Source organism: Pinus tabuliformis, chromosome 5_2, assembly GCF_031772625.1.
Source record: "Pinus tabuliformis cultivar Carrire ecotype Pingquan chromosome 5_2, CPIR1, whole genome shotgun sequence".
NCBI classification, from domain to species: Eukaryota; Viridiplantae; Streptophyta; class Pinopsida; order Pinales; family Pinaceae; genus Pinus; species Pinus tabuliformis.
The window spans coordinates 338,677,172-338,694,321 of record NC_142306.1 but is presented as its reverse complement, the minus strand read 5'-3'; the positions used below and the strand labels follow the sequence as shown (position 1 = coordinate 338,694,321).

The window sequence follows — 17,150 nt, the reverse complement described above, 5'->3', positions numbered from 1 at the left end:
ATACCATGGGGTGATGCCAATTTCCATTCGGATCAGAGGTGTATTAGTATACCCCACAAATATGCCCAACTTGGTTGTTGGTTCTCGATTTTTCCTTACATCCTTGGTAACATGACAGTAAACTAATGAAACAAATATCCTAAAGTGTGCCACATCTATTTTCTTATTTGAAAAAAACTATTCCAGTGTACTCATCCCAAGAATCCGATCAGGACTTTTGTTCTGCACATATACATCTATGTTGCATGCTTCAACCCACAAGTGCAACTGTAGGCCTTGATCATGTAACACCACACGTTCAACTCCCACAAAACTTTTCTTCTTCCTTTCAACCACCCCATTCTGTTGAGGGTTATGGGGTGCTATTAACTCTCATCGAATGCCTTCTGATGCACATAAGCTCTTGAATTCATTCAACACATATTCTCCATTGTTATCGCTCCTGAGAGCCTCCACTTTCCTACTAGTGTATTTCTCAACAAGTGCTTTAAATTCAAAAAAAAATAGTGAACGTCTAATATTTCTTCTACGTGAAGAAAATATAGTAATTACAAGAGAAATCATCTACAAATATTACATAGTACTTGTGCTTGGCCCTAGAGGCTATCAAGAATGGTCCACACACATCTGAGTGAACTCTTCCAAGGATCTTTTACGCTCAACTATTCTTATCATGAAAGGTGCCTTTGGTGTACTTCCCCAATTTACATCATTTGCATGTATCTCTCTACTCTAGTGCACCCTTGGGAAGTCCTGTAGAAATATGTTGCATGATCTTCAAAGCTCCGTGGTGAAAGTGACCCAATCTTCTATGCCAAAAGTCACAGATGTCTCGACTCTGCACCTTCTCTGCTTTTTTGGTCAAAGCAACACAGTCTTCTACATCCAATTTGTAGAGGTTCTTCACCCGAACCCTAACCCACTTCACTTGTCCTGAGGCTATGTGAGGAAGGAACATCTTTCCTTTGCTAAACATCACGTCATAGCCAGGGTCCTCCAACATGGCAACTAAAACCAAATTCTTCTTCAAACCTAGAACATACATGACATATTTTAATGTCAAAGAAGAACCAAAATCTCTCTTAAAAGTAACAGTACCATTTTCGGTCACGATATAGCTTCCATCATCTCCCATTTTGATGTGCATTTGGAGGTCCTTCTCCTCCAAGTCACGGAAGAGTTATTTGTTGTCAATCATATGGAATGAGGCTCCACTATCCAAATACCACACACTACCCTTCACCGATGTCACCATGCAAGCGATGTGGGTTCCAACTCAAATTTTGAAGCAATAACTTCACCCGTCGCTCCTCCTGAGGGCTTCTTTCTAACCTTCTTATGCAAACACTTCGTGGCATAGTGTCCCAACTCATGACAGTGAAAAGATTTAACCTTCGAGAAGTCCTTCTTCTTGCTGCCCTAATTGGAACCTTATTTGGAATGAGATGAATTCCATTTCCCTTTCTTCGTCGTTCCATTTAAGGCACAATTCTCATCATCGTCATGCTTGGATGAGGATTTGTCTCTAGTGTTCCATCAAATCTCTTATTGCATGAAGTCAGATCATAAATGCTCCCACTCTGATAGCTTCTCCCTCCCATTTACTGAGTCCTGGTAGTTGTGTCAGCTCTTGGGAAGGCCTAAAAGTGTTAGGCTAACTAGATTATTTTCATCAATTGTAACACCAACACTTCCAAGCTCATCCCGACATTGGGTGAACTTGGTCAAGTATTTTGGTATTATGTTGCCCTTCTCCACCTTGATTTTTCCAAGCTTTTCCTTCAGTGCCAACTTCTTGTGGTCATTTTTGCTTTGAAACAAGTATGTCAAGGCCTTCCACATTGCATAGAGTCTCCTTACCATGGAGGTTCAAGACAATATGATCTCAAACTCCTTCTAGGATAATCCTTCTCGCCTTTGCAATGCATTTTCTCCACTCTGTCCGGTCTTGAGCGTTAGTTGTTGGAGGCTTAGGAATATCTTTGTCTATGAATTCATTAAGCCCGTTATCTTCCAAAACTGCCTCCATCCTGTCCTTCCAAGTAATATAGTTCACATTAACCTTAAGGACATATTCAAGTCTCAATCCGTAGAATGACATCCTGTTGGCTATTAAGTATGATATTGCGAATTCGATTTTCACCTGCAAAAGACAAACTTGTATTCTCTTCTTCTAGAGTGATTTTTTCTCTGATACCATGTACAAATTCTTTGTATATTAAACTGCTAATTATGATTTGCTAAAACAATAGACTTGAATCTACTCAACTCATCAGCAGAAGAAATTAAACGATTGTGAAATCACAAAGCATACAAGAGAAAGAATTCAATAAACACATTACATAATGACTTCCTGGGGAAATCCACAGCTAAAAACCTTGTTATATGTATATTTCATTAGTCAAAAAATATGAGAAGATTACAATGTTTTGCTCAAGCTCAAGCAACCTCTACACTATCTTTATTTGTCTCACAGCTCCTTAGACAAGCCTGGGCCAATACTTAACCAATTTTCTGCTTGCCCAAGTCCTTATTTCCTTGCGAATTAGCCCCCTATTAATTAGGGAAATTCCTCAAGAATTGCCCAATCCATCATAGGCCTTCTTCTGACTGCATGCACCACTTGTATAATTCATATGATTATACAATTGATAGTACATTGTCCCTGAACTCCAATCTCAACTAGGTAACTCTTAGATCTGACTTACATGAGTTATTTATGAGTGAATCATCAGTTAACTGGTTGATCACTGCAGGCAGCACCACATTACTAGATCCCTGACTAGTTCCTCCAACAATTGGAACTAGTTTAACTGACTTTAACTCAGTTAGACTGAATTAATTAATTGCAACTCAAAATAAACTCAACCAAGGCTCCTATAAACTAGGGGACACTACATGACTCAAGTTAGACCCTTAACTCAAATTAACTTAGCCAGCTAGACCAAATTAGCTTAGTTAACTCGAATTAACTTAACCAGCGAAGTCAATTTAGCTTAGAAACTAGAGAAACTATGCATAGAAGGGAATGTTCCCATCACCTAAAAATAAACCGTCTTCCAATAAAAAAAATGTTGATCAACTTAAAAATATATATATTTTTAATGCGTATAGTTTTTTCTCACACAATAAAGTTTCATTTCATTTTTTTTTTTAAATTGAGATGATTTAAGCTTTTTAAATATTTAAAATTAATTGTGTATAAATAAAATTAACATTTTTTTAATTAAGATAATTTAAATTTTTTAAATAATATTATATAATTAAATTTAAAATTAATTATATAATTAAAATTATTTTTATTTAAATAATTTTTATAAATTTTGAAAATTTATTGCAAATATTTTTGAAAATCTTAATGCATTCTAAAATAACACCATATTCATTCTCCTACATGTCCAGATTTAAAAATATCAAATTTCGAAAACTCCATATTACTTTGTTTTATATGTTATATTATATATAAAAGGAATCATTGGCCATGGAAAAAGCGAATGGAGGGGAAATACATTGAAGACTGGCAAACCCTGTGCTGAATCCACCGCACCAACAGAATTCAATTGGAGTGGGTGTAATATTGATTGTCAACTGAAATGAACTCGTTGGTCATACATATACACTCGTTTATATTAGAAAATATGTTTTTAATATATATTAATTAAATTAAAAATGGTTTAAAATAGTTCGATAACATTCTAATTATAAATCAATTATTACCATCATTTTCACATTATTATAATATATAATAAAAAATTATAAAATATAATCACTCATCTAAAAAATATATCATTAAATCCATTTAATTTGGTTATATATGTGATTCTATTGAGTATTTGAATATTATTAGTGATATTATATTTTATTAGTCAAATTAATGTATTTGTTCTAAATAAAAGTTGATATTTAATGGCAATGAAATAATTGATATTTAATGGCAATGAAATAATAGATTAACATAACTTTAAATTTTAAATATAATTTATTGTTATTTAAAAAATTCAAATTAATTTAGATTTATTTTAATTCTGGATTTACCAAGTGTTAAAAAGATCTACTATTTTTAACTAAAAATCTCTTAAAAAAAATTGATCTCTTTCCAAACTGGATAAATAAAAAAAAATTCTAATCTAAATTAATAATTTAATTATAGATAATTCTAATTTTAATCAAAACAATTTACCAAAAAACCAAAAGGCTCTCTGCCTCATAAGTTACACATAGGTTATCTATATAAATGTTTTTTATTAACCGACTAAAAACATTAAAAATAATGATTTTTTTTTCCTTATCCATATCTATGAAAACTTTTAATGTATATCCATTAAAAATTCCAAAAGAATCTGTATATGACCACTCCAGACACACGGAAACCCAAATTTTTCTTCGATATCGAAAGAACCCCAACTGGGATTTGATATTTAATGGTAACGAAATAGTAGATTAACATAATTTTAAATTTTAAATTTTATTTATTGTTATTTAAAAAGTTCAAATTAATTTAGATTTATCTTAATTCTAGATTTACTAAATATTAAAAAAATCCATTATTTTTAACTACTAATCTCTTTTATTTAAAAAAAAAAATCATTTCTTTCCAAACTTGATAAATCAAAAAAATATAATCTAATTTAATTATTAATTATAAATAATTCCAATTTTAATCCAAACAAACCACCAAAAAGCCAAAAGATTGTATACCTCATAAGTTACAGATAGATTATTTATATAAATACTTTTTATTGACCTAGTGAAAACATTAAAAATAATGATTTTTTTCCTTATCCATATCTATGAAAACTTTAATCTATATCCATTAAAACTTCCAAAAGAATCTGTATATGACCACTCCAGACACGACAATACTGAAACCCAGATTTTTGTTGGATATCGAAAGAACCCCAACGGGGATTTGATATTAATTATACTAAAAAAAGTAGAATGATTGGAATTGGGGGTGGTGTGAAGTTTACTGGAACCGCAAACACTTATCATGGCATGGCAGCGGTACATGCGTGTTCAAAGCCCATTTGATATTCACAATCAAAACCTCGTGACGAGACTTGTCGAAGGATTTTATTCATTAAAATTTCAATCCGTTGTACAGACATGAAAAGTACAGACATGCAGAAATGAAGAGTAGGTGCTGTAAAACACTATACATACATACATGGATCTTTATTCAACAAAATACTAAACACTGGGCATTCACAAACCCAAATATAACATTCACAATGATGGGATTGTACCTCCACACCCAAAAATAATATCGCATCATCAGTTTATGAAAGGAAACTGTCACTCCTGAGTGAGCGAGATCTCTGAAGTAGTGGTATGTTTGTTAGTGGCATGCATTTCCTTCCAAACAGAAGCCACGGCAGCCAGCGCGTTGTATGAACTCCCTCCTTCCGCCACTGCATCCCGGGCCTTCCCCATCAATTCTTCCATCCTCTTCTTCATTTCCATTCCCCCATCTCCTTCCATTACTTCCCTCGCCGCTCTTTCCACTTCCTCTCTCCTCACCAATCCATCTGCCCCCTTCTGCGCTTCAATGCCCACCTTCATCTCCTTCACGAGAAGGAAGGCATTCATTCTCTGTTCAGCAAAGAGAGGCCAAGCGACCATCGGAACTCCATGTAAGATGCTTTCGATCGTTGAATTCCAACCGCAATGAGAAAGAAAACCACCGGTGGATGGATGAGAGAGGACACCAATCTGAGGCGCCCATGAATCCACAACAAGTCCCCGGTCCTTGGTTCGAGTCTCGAAACCCTCAGGTAGAACATCCCTCATTTCTGCTCCGGCTGTCATCGTGGATTCAGTCGGTGGAGGAGGCTCCCTACGCAACACCCAAAGGAAGCGCTGACCGCTGGCTTCTAGCCCCAAAGCAAGTTCCCTAATCTGATTCTCCGACAGCGTGCCGCGGCTCCCGAAAGCAACGAACAGAACGGACGAGGCGGGCTGGCGGTCTAGCCATTTGAGGCAGCCCTCCTTCTCGTAGTTATCGTCAGATTCCGACAGAGACGAAGATATGAGCGGCCCAACGGCATAAATGGAAGGCTGCTTTTCGGGAACGCTAAGAACCTTTCCTTCCTTGAGAGCTTTTACTGGTTCTGGTTCGATTTCCTGGCATGAATTTATCAATATTCCACACGCTTCGTGAAGGCGAAGGGAACGTTGAATGAACCAGTTGAATGAAATATCAGATCTGTCTTGAAGAGGGTCCGGCAAATCTCTTCCAGAAATCGGCGGAAGGCCTGGCACTTCGATCGGGAAATCCACATCTTTGAAGGAGATTTCAATGTTGTGGGCAAGTGTTGGCAAGTAGAGCGTGATGCAGAGGAAAGAAGCCGCAGAAGGGTAGAATATGTAGGAAGGTATTTCTAGTTTGGAGGCAACATCCAACATTGGCGTGCCGAAAAGATCGATTATGAAAGCGCAGACAGGAAACGGAAAGGATGTGAGAGCATCTTCCACTAAAATGTTAGCCTTCTCCAATAGCAACGGAATGCGTACGAAAATTGACATCCCGGCATGATCCCCCTCGATCTGAACATCAGGGAGCTCTATGAAGCGGATCATGCCCCCTGACGAAGACGGCGGGGTTTGGTGAGGAGAGGTTCCCATCCATTTCGCGGTGAAGAAGATAACAGAAAAGCCATGGTACACAGTCAGCTGCTTTGCAAGCTGGAGCAGTGGGATGTGATGGCCCGACCCAAACCCTGGGAATATTGCAACATGAGGCTTTTGCCTCGGCTCTTGCCACTCCATCAATGTCTCTCTAATTCAACCAGAAAATGCGCAGACATGAAGGGTGGGTTCTGCCAAGATGAAACAGAAATTAAATAAATCTAGGAGGACGCTTGCGAAATACGCCAAAACTAAACAATCTACGAGCCAGTACGCTTTTGTCGTTTCCGAGAAATTGGCAAAAGAGCTACGGACAACGATCACTATATAAACAGTTTACATTTGCTTAACGTCAGCGCATACATATGGATGATGCTATGAATATATTAGTAGTATAGTTTTGCTTGGAAAGATTCGTATGTGATTAATACATATATATATATATGTGTGTGGGGGTGGGCAGGGGATTTTTTTAGTATGGGATTAATATATATATATATATACGCTGGGTAGGGGATTTTTTAAAGTAGGGAAGGAATGAAATTATTTTAATATTTATGAGGTTAAAGATAGTTTATAGGATATATTGTTTTTATTTGGTTGTTTTCTTGTGAAGTTTTACAATAAATTTCTCAGTTTCAGACAATCTTTGGCTAAATAAATTATCCCAAGAGTTAGTTGTTCGCATAACTTTCCCTATTGTCTTTAAAGACCTCACATTCTAAAATGAAATTGTTTTCTATTTCCACTTTCCAGAAGAAAAAAAATACATGCTCTTTCCTCCCACTCTTCTTTTGGTATTTTCTAGGGCCTTGTTTCACAACAGAGTTGATGAGAACTAGTCATTAACTAAGCAATAAGAATTTTTGCTCTCTAAGAAATATTAGCCTCTATGTACACTTTTTGTTGATGATTATGAGTGGAATTAAACACTTCAATATAGTACTTTTTCTTTCTCCCTAGCTCCTTATCCCAGGTAAGCTTGTAGAACTTATCCATAACAAAATCTTTTATCTCTTTACTTTTTATGAGACACATGTTCAAGCAAATACCCCGTTTACTAAACTGTTTGTTATTTTGTTGCATCTAAGTCTTCTTTCTTTTGCACAGTATGTCATTAAAGATAACCTTAGGTCATCTACCCTCTCCCATTTGGTCATTTTTTTTTAAATATCTTATGACTTGCACCATAACGATTGCTTCAATAGGAGCAGCCCATGTTTCACTTAACAAGATAACCTTAGGAGCTACACTTTTAATTTTGAATTTGTTTGTGACCAAACAATTCTGAATTTTCTCAATTTGTTTCCATTGCATGTTGAATGCACTGCTAGCCCACAGTTCACAACCATAGAGAATCGTCAGAATCACTAGAAGCCCAAAAAGAGTTTGGATGGTTTTCTAGTCCCATAACTCTGCCTCTGTACATGTATTTTGAAAAGCATAAAATGCTTTCCAACCCCCCAAAGTTCTTTTCTTTATACAACCATCCCAGCTTAGATTTTTGTTGAAGTCAATTCTGAGGCATTTGCAATCCGCAGCTTCTCCCTGAATGTTCCCTTCAAAGTAGAACTTATGTTGGTTATGTTTTCTTTTTTTAGAGAAAACCACTACTTTTGTTTTGCTAATATTGACTTGCGTCCCCAACCTTCTACAAATATGTTCAAGGGATAGTAAGTGCTCTTGCAAAACAAGAGTAGATTTAGCAATTAGAATAAGGTCATCTACATAAAAAATAAGCCTTATAACAAACTTACCCAAATGGATACCATCACCCCCTTGTCAATTTAGTCACTCCTCAAGCTTGTTGATATATAAACCAAAAAGGATAGGAGGCAATGGGAAACCTTATATCGCTTCTAAAACTTTCAAAAATGCCTACTGAAGTTCTAATTTTCACTTTCACCTCTTCATACAGCTTATGCATAGCTGCTCTCAAATGTCTAGGAACCCTCAGTCCCTCCATTCTGTGCCAAAGATTATCCCTAGGGACCATGTCAAATGCTTTTCTTGAATCAACAAACGAACAAAAGGCTTCTTCCTTTTTCTCTCAAACTTTTACAATGATGTCACTTAAAATTATACAATGAGCAATTATGGAATGTTTAGGTCTAAAGCTTGCTTGCCCTTTAGTATGTTTATCTCTTTCTTCTGCCCACTTGTTGATTTTATTTTCTAGCATTCTTCCAAATAACTTTCCAAACAAGGGGTTTATCATTATGGTCCTATAATTAGAGGGATTATTGACGTCACCACTCTTGAAAAGAGGTATTTCCAGACTAGTTGTCCAATCTGTGGAGAAACCCTATTGTATGATGTTGTTGAATTTTTTTAATGTGAGGTGCAAGAATCTTTAAGCCCCACTTTAAATACTCTACTTGGAGTTTAGCTAATTCTTTCTTTTTCCAACACCCAACTTGTTGATACCCATCTCTACCTCTTACACCGTGAAGAGTTCAGTATCAGTGTTGACCAAGGGAGGAGGGTAAACCTTCGGATCCTGCTCATAGAGTTTCCTTGCATAGTCAAACAATTTAGAAGTTGTAATACTATTTTCAGTTTGCATCTTTCTCAATTGAATTTCCTTCCAAAATAATCTGGGGTTATTTTTCCCAATGAAGACTAGTTCTTCCCCCCTGGAAACCATGAAATGATCATTTTTCTTTTTTAATATATGTCTGTAAGCTTTGAGCCTTTTTTTATCCTTGTTTGACTCTTTCCACGTTCTCCTTTCCTTTTTGCATTCCTCATTAAACGAAGCATTAACAGAAAAGCAATTTGTTTCAAACTTCTTAATTTTTGCTCTTTAGCACTTTGCAAGTGCGCTTTGAATTATATGTGTTAATTCGTGACTATGAAGGTTGTGAATTGGTATTTTCTCCTTCTCAAAGAGCCTCTCTAGCGTCATTTTGAAGGTATTACAATTTTATGGAGTCAAAAGAATTCTTCCCTTTGGGAAATTTTGTTGAACACACTGAGTTTATGACTCTAATTTCTTCTTTCCAGTCCAAGAGAAACTTAAATAAATTGGCCTGTGATCTGATTTTAAGTCTCAAAGTTGATCTTCAATCTAAACTTACTCCATTTTATCACACAAACCATGCAAGCAAATTACATAATCGACGACACTTGCTCCATTGCAAGTATTGGAAGTGAAATTACTGGATTTTTGCCATCTAGTCAAACCATTAGAAATGACTAAATCGAAAGCCCCACATAGAGTAAGCAATTGTTCACCAAATAGATTGGAGCCCTTTTCCTTTGAAATTCCTTCCCAGTGATGATTACTCTCTTTTGTAAGTCAAATATGGTCATAATCTTCTTTATAACAAAGAATGCTAGATTTCTCACTTTCAGTCATAGCATTGAAACCACCCACTATAAGGACTTCACCGAACTATGAATATGTTTCAATATCGGATTTTAAGGCTCCAAAGGGATCTATTTGGTAAAGCCCTCCACTTTTGTAGATTTTTAAAACTTGTGGCACAAAATAGCATGCTGCAATTTTGATGTGATTTCCTTTTTCTAATATTTTAAACCAAATGAATTGTTTATTTGAGTCTTATTTTTCTAATTGAATGAAACGACCTTCTTTTTCCCTCACTAATACCATTATAACCTCGTGTCCTTTGCCATTCCATACTACCTTGTTCTACACTTCCATCTTCCTGTATCCTTCAAACAAAGGTGTCCTGCACCCTTCATGCTCATGTGTTTCTATGAGGCAAATTATGTCTCTATATTCCCCATTTCCTTCCAAACAGAAGCACGTGATAATAAGTGCTCTTGCAAACCAAGATTAGATTTAGAAATTAGAATAAGGTCATCTACATACAAAAGAAGCTTTATAACAAACCTACCCAAATGGATACCATCAGCCCCTTGTGAATTTAGTCACTCCTCAAGCTTGTTGATATATAAACCAAAAAGGGTAGGAGGCAATGGGAAACCTTATGTCGCTTCTAAAACTTTCAAAAATGCCTACTAAAGTTCTAATTTTCACTTTCACCTCTTCATACAGCTTATGCATCATTGCTCTCCAATGTCTAGGAACCCTAAGTTCCTCCATTTTGTGCCAAAGCTTATCCCTAAGGACTGTGTCAAATGATTTTCTTGAATCAACAAACGAACAAAAGGCTTCTTCCTTTTTCTCTGAAACTTTTTCAATGACGTGACTTAAAGTTATACAATGAGTAATTGTGGAATATTTAGGTCTATAGCTTGCTTTCCCTTTAGTATGTTTATCTATTTCTTCTGCCCACTTGTTGATTTTATTTTCTAGCATGCTTCCAAATAACTTTGCAAATATGGGGTTTATCATTATGGTCCTATAATTGGAGGGATTATTGACGTCACCACTCTTGAAAGGAGGTATTGCCAGACTAGTTGTCCAATCATTGGAGAAACCCTATTGTATGATGTTGTTGAAACTTTTTTGTAATGTGAGGTGCAAGAATCTTTAAGATCCACTTTAAATACTCTACTTGGATTTTAGCTAATTATTTTGTTTTTCCAACACCTAGCTTGTTGATACCCATCTCTACCTCTTGCACCGTGAAGAGTTCAGTATCAATGTTAACCAAGGGGGGAGGGTCAACCTCGGGATCCTGCTCATAGAGTTTCCTTGCATAGTCAAACCATTTAGAATTTGTAATACTATTTTCAGTTTGCATATTTCTCAGTTGAATTTCCTTCCAAAATAATTTGGGGTTATTTTTCCCAAGGAAGACTAGTTCTTCCCTCCTAGAAACCATGAAATGATCCTTTTTCTTTTTCAATATATGCTTGTAAGCTTTGAGCTTTCTAGTATCCTTGTTTGACTCTTTCCACATTCTCCTTTCCTTTTTGCATTCCTCATCAAACCAAGCATTAACCGAAAAGCAATTTGTTTCAGACTTCTTAATTTTTTCTCTTTAGCACTTTGCAAGTGCGCTTTGAATTATATGTGTTAATTCGTGACGATGAAGGTCATGAATTGGTATTTTCTCCTTCTCGAAGAGCCTCTCTAGTGTCATTTTGAAGGTATTACAATTTTATGGAGTCAAAAGAATTTTTCCCTTTGGGAAATTTTGTTGAACACAATGAGTTTATGACTCTAATTGCTTCTTTCCAGTCCAAGAGAAACTTAATTTTATTGGCTTGAGATCTGATTTTAAGTCCCAAATTTGATCTTCAATCAAAACTTCCTCCATTTTCTCACACAAACCATGCGAGAAAATTACATAATTGACGATACTTGCTCCATTGTAAGTATTGCAAGGGAAATTACTGAAGTTTTACCATCTAGTCAAACCATTAGAAATGACTAAATCAAAAGCCCAACATAGAGTAAGCAATATTTCACCAAAGGGATTGAAGCCCTTTTCCTTTGAAATTCTTTCCCAGTGATGATTACTCTTTTTTGTAAGCCAAATAGGGTCACAATCTTCTTTATAACAAAGAATGCTAGCTTGCTCAGTTTCAATCGTAGCATTGAAATCACCCACTATAAGGACTTCATCGAACTAAGAATATGTTACAATATCGGATTTTAAAGCTCCAAAGGGATCTTTGTGTTAAAGCCCTCTACTTTTGTAGATGTTTTAAACTTGCGACACGAAATAGCATGCTGCAATTCTGATGTGATTTCCTTTTTTTGATATTTTAAACCAAATGAATTGTTTATTTGAGTCTTATTTTTCTAAATGAATGAAACGACCTTCTTTTTCCCTCACTAATACCATTATACCCTCATGTCCTTTGCCATTCCCTACTACCTTGTTCTACAGTTCCATCTTCCAGTATCCTTCAAACAAAGATGTCTTGAACCCTTCATGCTCATATGTTTCTATGAGGCAAATTATGTCTCTATATTCCGCAATAGGCCCTAACACAATCCTCGTCTACATGGGTAATCCTAGTTTAAGAAAGCATTTTAAAACTGTTGTATGAGTAGTTGCAACACATTTAGTATCTTACAAATGTGTTAAGCACTCAAGTTATACAAGTATTCACTATGTGAAACTTGTTTTGGTTCATTTGTCAAAGTATTTTTGGGATCCTATTCATGATAAGGATTTTCTAGAAGAGCGTCATGGGAATTCTTCTTGGGAAGGATGCTTTTGTGGATGGCCATAATGACATGGTCAAGACGAGAAGAACATTGAATTTGAATTCTTTTGTCGGGTTATATTTCAATTTCAGCCTGAGAAAGAGCCAAGACAAGTACAAGTCAAGGCACTACAATCATCGATTGGATTGAGTTTGGAAAAGTGAAGGAACTGTACCTTCAAATGTTGAACAATTGAAAGTGAACTTTTGGGGACCAAAAGTTTTCAATGGGTAAGAGTGGTTGGGAGCTCAAAATTTTCCTAATATTAAAATTTGTCGGAATGGTGTGGAACCTGAATGACCGCATAGATCTTGTTGTCCTTATGTCGATGCAACTCATTTCACGGAAAACCGATATCATATAATCAAGATATCGTGTTTTGATCATTTTTCCAAACATGAGAATTTTTAAAAGAAGGGAAAACCTAGTCAGTAGTCCATACTGTTGACGTGGCACTGACTGGGTAGGTGAGATGGCAATTTGACTTGGTCAAAGCATTCCCTCGGTGAATTGGGTGATGCCAAGTGGCACCTTGTTAGTGGTCCAAGTGGCAAGTATTGTGTTGTTATGTGTTTTTGTGGTGGCCAACCACAAGTTGATATGTCGCCCAGTTGGACGCTACCATGTGGCAGTTCGGGAGGCCTCCAAAATGGTTGTATCAATAGGGCGTAGGCAGCGGGGGTCGAACCACCGACCTTCGAACACACAATAGAGTTCATTACCAATGCACTGCGGAGTTGTTTCTTAACCTTATACATTGGCGAATATATTTAAGTTTTAATGTCGCACGGTTTTGGGGGCCGGGCAGACTTAACCTCCACCCCCATGTGAAAACTGCATCGATGGTCACACTGACTGCCAGCTTAACCACCCCTGCCAACCGTCTTTACCTGGCCACCAACTCCTAACCACGAGGTCTCTGCCATGTGAACACATCTGCGCTATTTATCTGACCACCAGCCTTGATTGTTGCGTCGACTGTCGTCACCTCACTGCTAACCCTAACTGCCAGGTCTCTACCATGTAAACGCATTTTCCAACAATAAATGTGACCACTAGAGGGAGGGGAGCAGCATCGAGGGCTAGCCCTTGGGTGCATGCCCCCCCCCATATGACCATTATTTCAATTTTTAGGCCTTAGTGACTAAATTAATCGTCCAACAAATATGCCCGAATTTCGGTGGATTTGATGGCCCGTTGGCAAAAAATGGGGTGAATTTGTAGGATGATGCTGAATTTTATGCAATTTGTAGAGTGAGTAGTGGGAAAAATAAGAGAGGTCATAATTTCTCCAGTTTTCAACCAAATTGGGTGCAAAAAGAGGCTAGGTAGCCATTTTTGGACATTCTAGACTCATTGAAGTAGGTATTAGAATCAAATGAGCACTTCTAGATAGGATTTTTGTAGGTTGAAGTCTATGGGTGCCATAGTTAACTAGAGAGTTGAATCAGTTTATGGAGGAGTTTGAAGATGGAGATGACCTTGCAGGGGTTTTCCAACCTCCATGTTCTTTTTGCAACAACTATTACATCAATGTTGTAGCTTTTATACCTCTTTTCTCTATGTATTTTTGGAGAGGAGACTTGTTTATGTACTTCAATTGGATTGTATTACTATTGATGCTCTTTGAAGTTTGAGTATGGGGTCTTGGTGCAAGATGCCTTTGTTTGCTGTAAGTTTACATGTTTGACTATAGGTGAACATGAATATGGAGTGATAACTCTTGCAGAAGTTTGTTTCTTTGAAGGAGAAACTAACCTTTCCATTCCTCAACACTTTATGTACTCTTCTTTTCTAAACATTGAGCATTATGAGAAGGGTTCATGCCATTAGAGTTGATCCAAGGAGATGTAGCCTAGGACGGGTGAACTCCTTTAACAATGGCTGGTGTATTATTGGTTGATGCATGCTTCCATTCAGTCTTTTGATTTCATGTTTAAAGTTTTTCATGAAATTAACATAAGAAAACACACATAAAAACTCATGGTTTTGCTTGCTATTTTGGAGTACAAACCTAAAGAAAATTTTTGTATTCTTATGAGGATCTTAACATAGAAAAATAATATTCCACATTCAAATCAGGGATTATATTCTACCTCGATCCTGCCTCTATGAAACTCGAATTTTCATCTTGACAACGCCTTTGTCCAAATATTTGTATCATGTTCCTTTATAGGAATGTACTCTAGCATCATGATTCTCCTCTGCACAAAATCTCATAGATGGTGATACCGGATGTCGATATGCTTGGAACGATCATGAAAAATTGGATTCTCAGAGAGATTGATACAACTCTGATTTTCACATTAAATCACTATAGGATCCATCCACTACAACAAATCCCTGTGATTAACGCCCCTTTTTACTTCTTTTTTTGCATCTAGAGCCCATTTTTGGTGCTATTTGCATCCATTTATCAAATATGGTGCAAAATTTGACACAAAATTTGCATCAAGTTTTGCACCAAATCTTACACCAAGTTTAGCACCGGGTATTGCAATAGGTTTTACATCGGGTTTTGCACCAAATTTTATGCCAAGTTTTGTGTCATCCTTTGCATCAGGTTTTGTTCCAGGTTTTGCATCAAGTTTGGCACCTAATTTTGTTTGACATACTTTTGCATCCTCATTTGCATCCACTTTTTGCACCTACACTTGCATCAACTTTGCATCCTTTTTTAAAATAATTTTTTGAATCCATTTTTGCATCCCCTTTCCGCCAAGTTTTACATCAAGGTTTGTGTCTAGTTTTGCATATAATTTGCATCCACTTTTCCATCTTGTTTTACATCCATAGTTACATCCTCTTTTGCATCTATTATTGTTCCCATTATTGCATCTAATATTTTTGTGCGACAATTGGTGCCTAGTTTGGCACCTCCCTTTGCAACCACTTTTGATTATAATTTTGCATCCATATTTGCATCCTCATTTGCGTCTAAGTTTTCATCAACTTTTACATCTATTTTTGCATCCCTTTTTGTATCCACTTTTGGATCAAGTTTTGCATTGGGTTTTGTGTCTTGTTTTGCATCTACTTTTGCATCGACTTCTATTGCATCCACTGTTGCACCCATTTTAAAGTGCACTTTTTGCATCCTTTTTTACATCTTCGTTTGCATCATAGTTTGATTCTTTTTTTGCATCTATCATTACATCCACTTTTGTTGTGCCACAATTTGCGCCATGTTTTTCACTTACTGTTGTACCCACATTTCTTCCAATTTTGCATCCATTTTCACATCATCTTTTGCATCAAATATTGCATCTCTTTTTGCATCCACTTTTGTGTTAGGTTTATGAATTGGGTTTTGCATCTCGTTTTGTATCTACTTTTGCATCTACTTCCATTGTATCCATTTTTTGCATCCAATTTTGTTTCACTTGTTATATCAATGTTTGCTTCCACTTTACATCCATTTTTGCATCTTATTTTGCATATTTTTTTATCTGTTGTTACATCCACTTTTGTTGCACCATATCTTGCGCCTACCATTGCAACCACATTTGCTTCCACTTTTGCATCCACATTTGCAACCTCATTTGTGTTCAAGTTTGCATCGAATATTGTGTATGTTTTTGCATCCACTTTTGTTGCATCCATTTTTGCATCTACTTTTGTGTCCATTGTTGCACCCATGTTTGTGTCCATGTTTACATCCCTTTTTTCATCTTATTTTGCATCCATGTTTGTCTCCTTTTTGCATCTACGTTTGTGTCCTTTTCTACGTCCGTTGTTGCATCCACATTTGTGTCACCACAAATTGTGCCAAGTTTTACACCTACCATTGGACCCATGTTTGTTTCCACTTTTGCATTCATGTTTGCATCCAAGTTTGCATTGACAATTGCATCCACTTTTGTGTCAGGTTTTTCATGTTGTTGTGCATCTACTTATGTTGCATCCACTTTTCATCCAATTTTACTTCTATTGTTGCCCCCATTTTTGTGTTCGCTTTTGCATCCCTTTTCTTACACTCATCATATTTTCTGTATTGATGATATTCCTTATGGCATTGACAATTATGAACAATTGATGACAATGTCAATAATCTTGATAGTGATGAAAATGAAGATGATGGTGATGACATGAATTGTGATTATGATGATAAAGACGATAGTGGTTACAATGACAATAATGATGATGGAAATGATTATGACGATCACTATGCTAATGACCTTTGCGAATCTTCCCAATTTTTAAATGTTGTCATTGTCATAATCATAAGCATTATCTTGGATGTCATCATCATCATTACACTACAACAAAACAGGCAATTTACGCCAGATTTAGCACCAGATTTTAGTGTATTTTTCTCTCCATTGGGATGAGCAGCCTGGCGCTAAATCTGGCTCTATTGTACAATTTTTAAAGCGTCCTTTTTTGCGCCAAATTTTGCATCTTTTTTCTACACCAAATTTTGCATCAT

General features: G+C 36.3%; 1 pseudogene; it reads right to left on the bottom strand.

The window, feature by feature from the left end:
• Window positions 1–5,060: 5,060 nt before the first annotated feature.
• Window positions 5,061–6,842, bottom strand: LOC149158870 (UDP-glycosyltransferase 72B1 pseudogene; annotated as a pseudogene).
• Window positions 6,843–17,150: the final 10,308 nt, after the last annotated feature.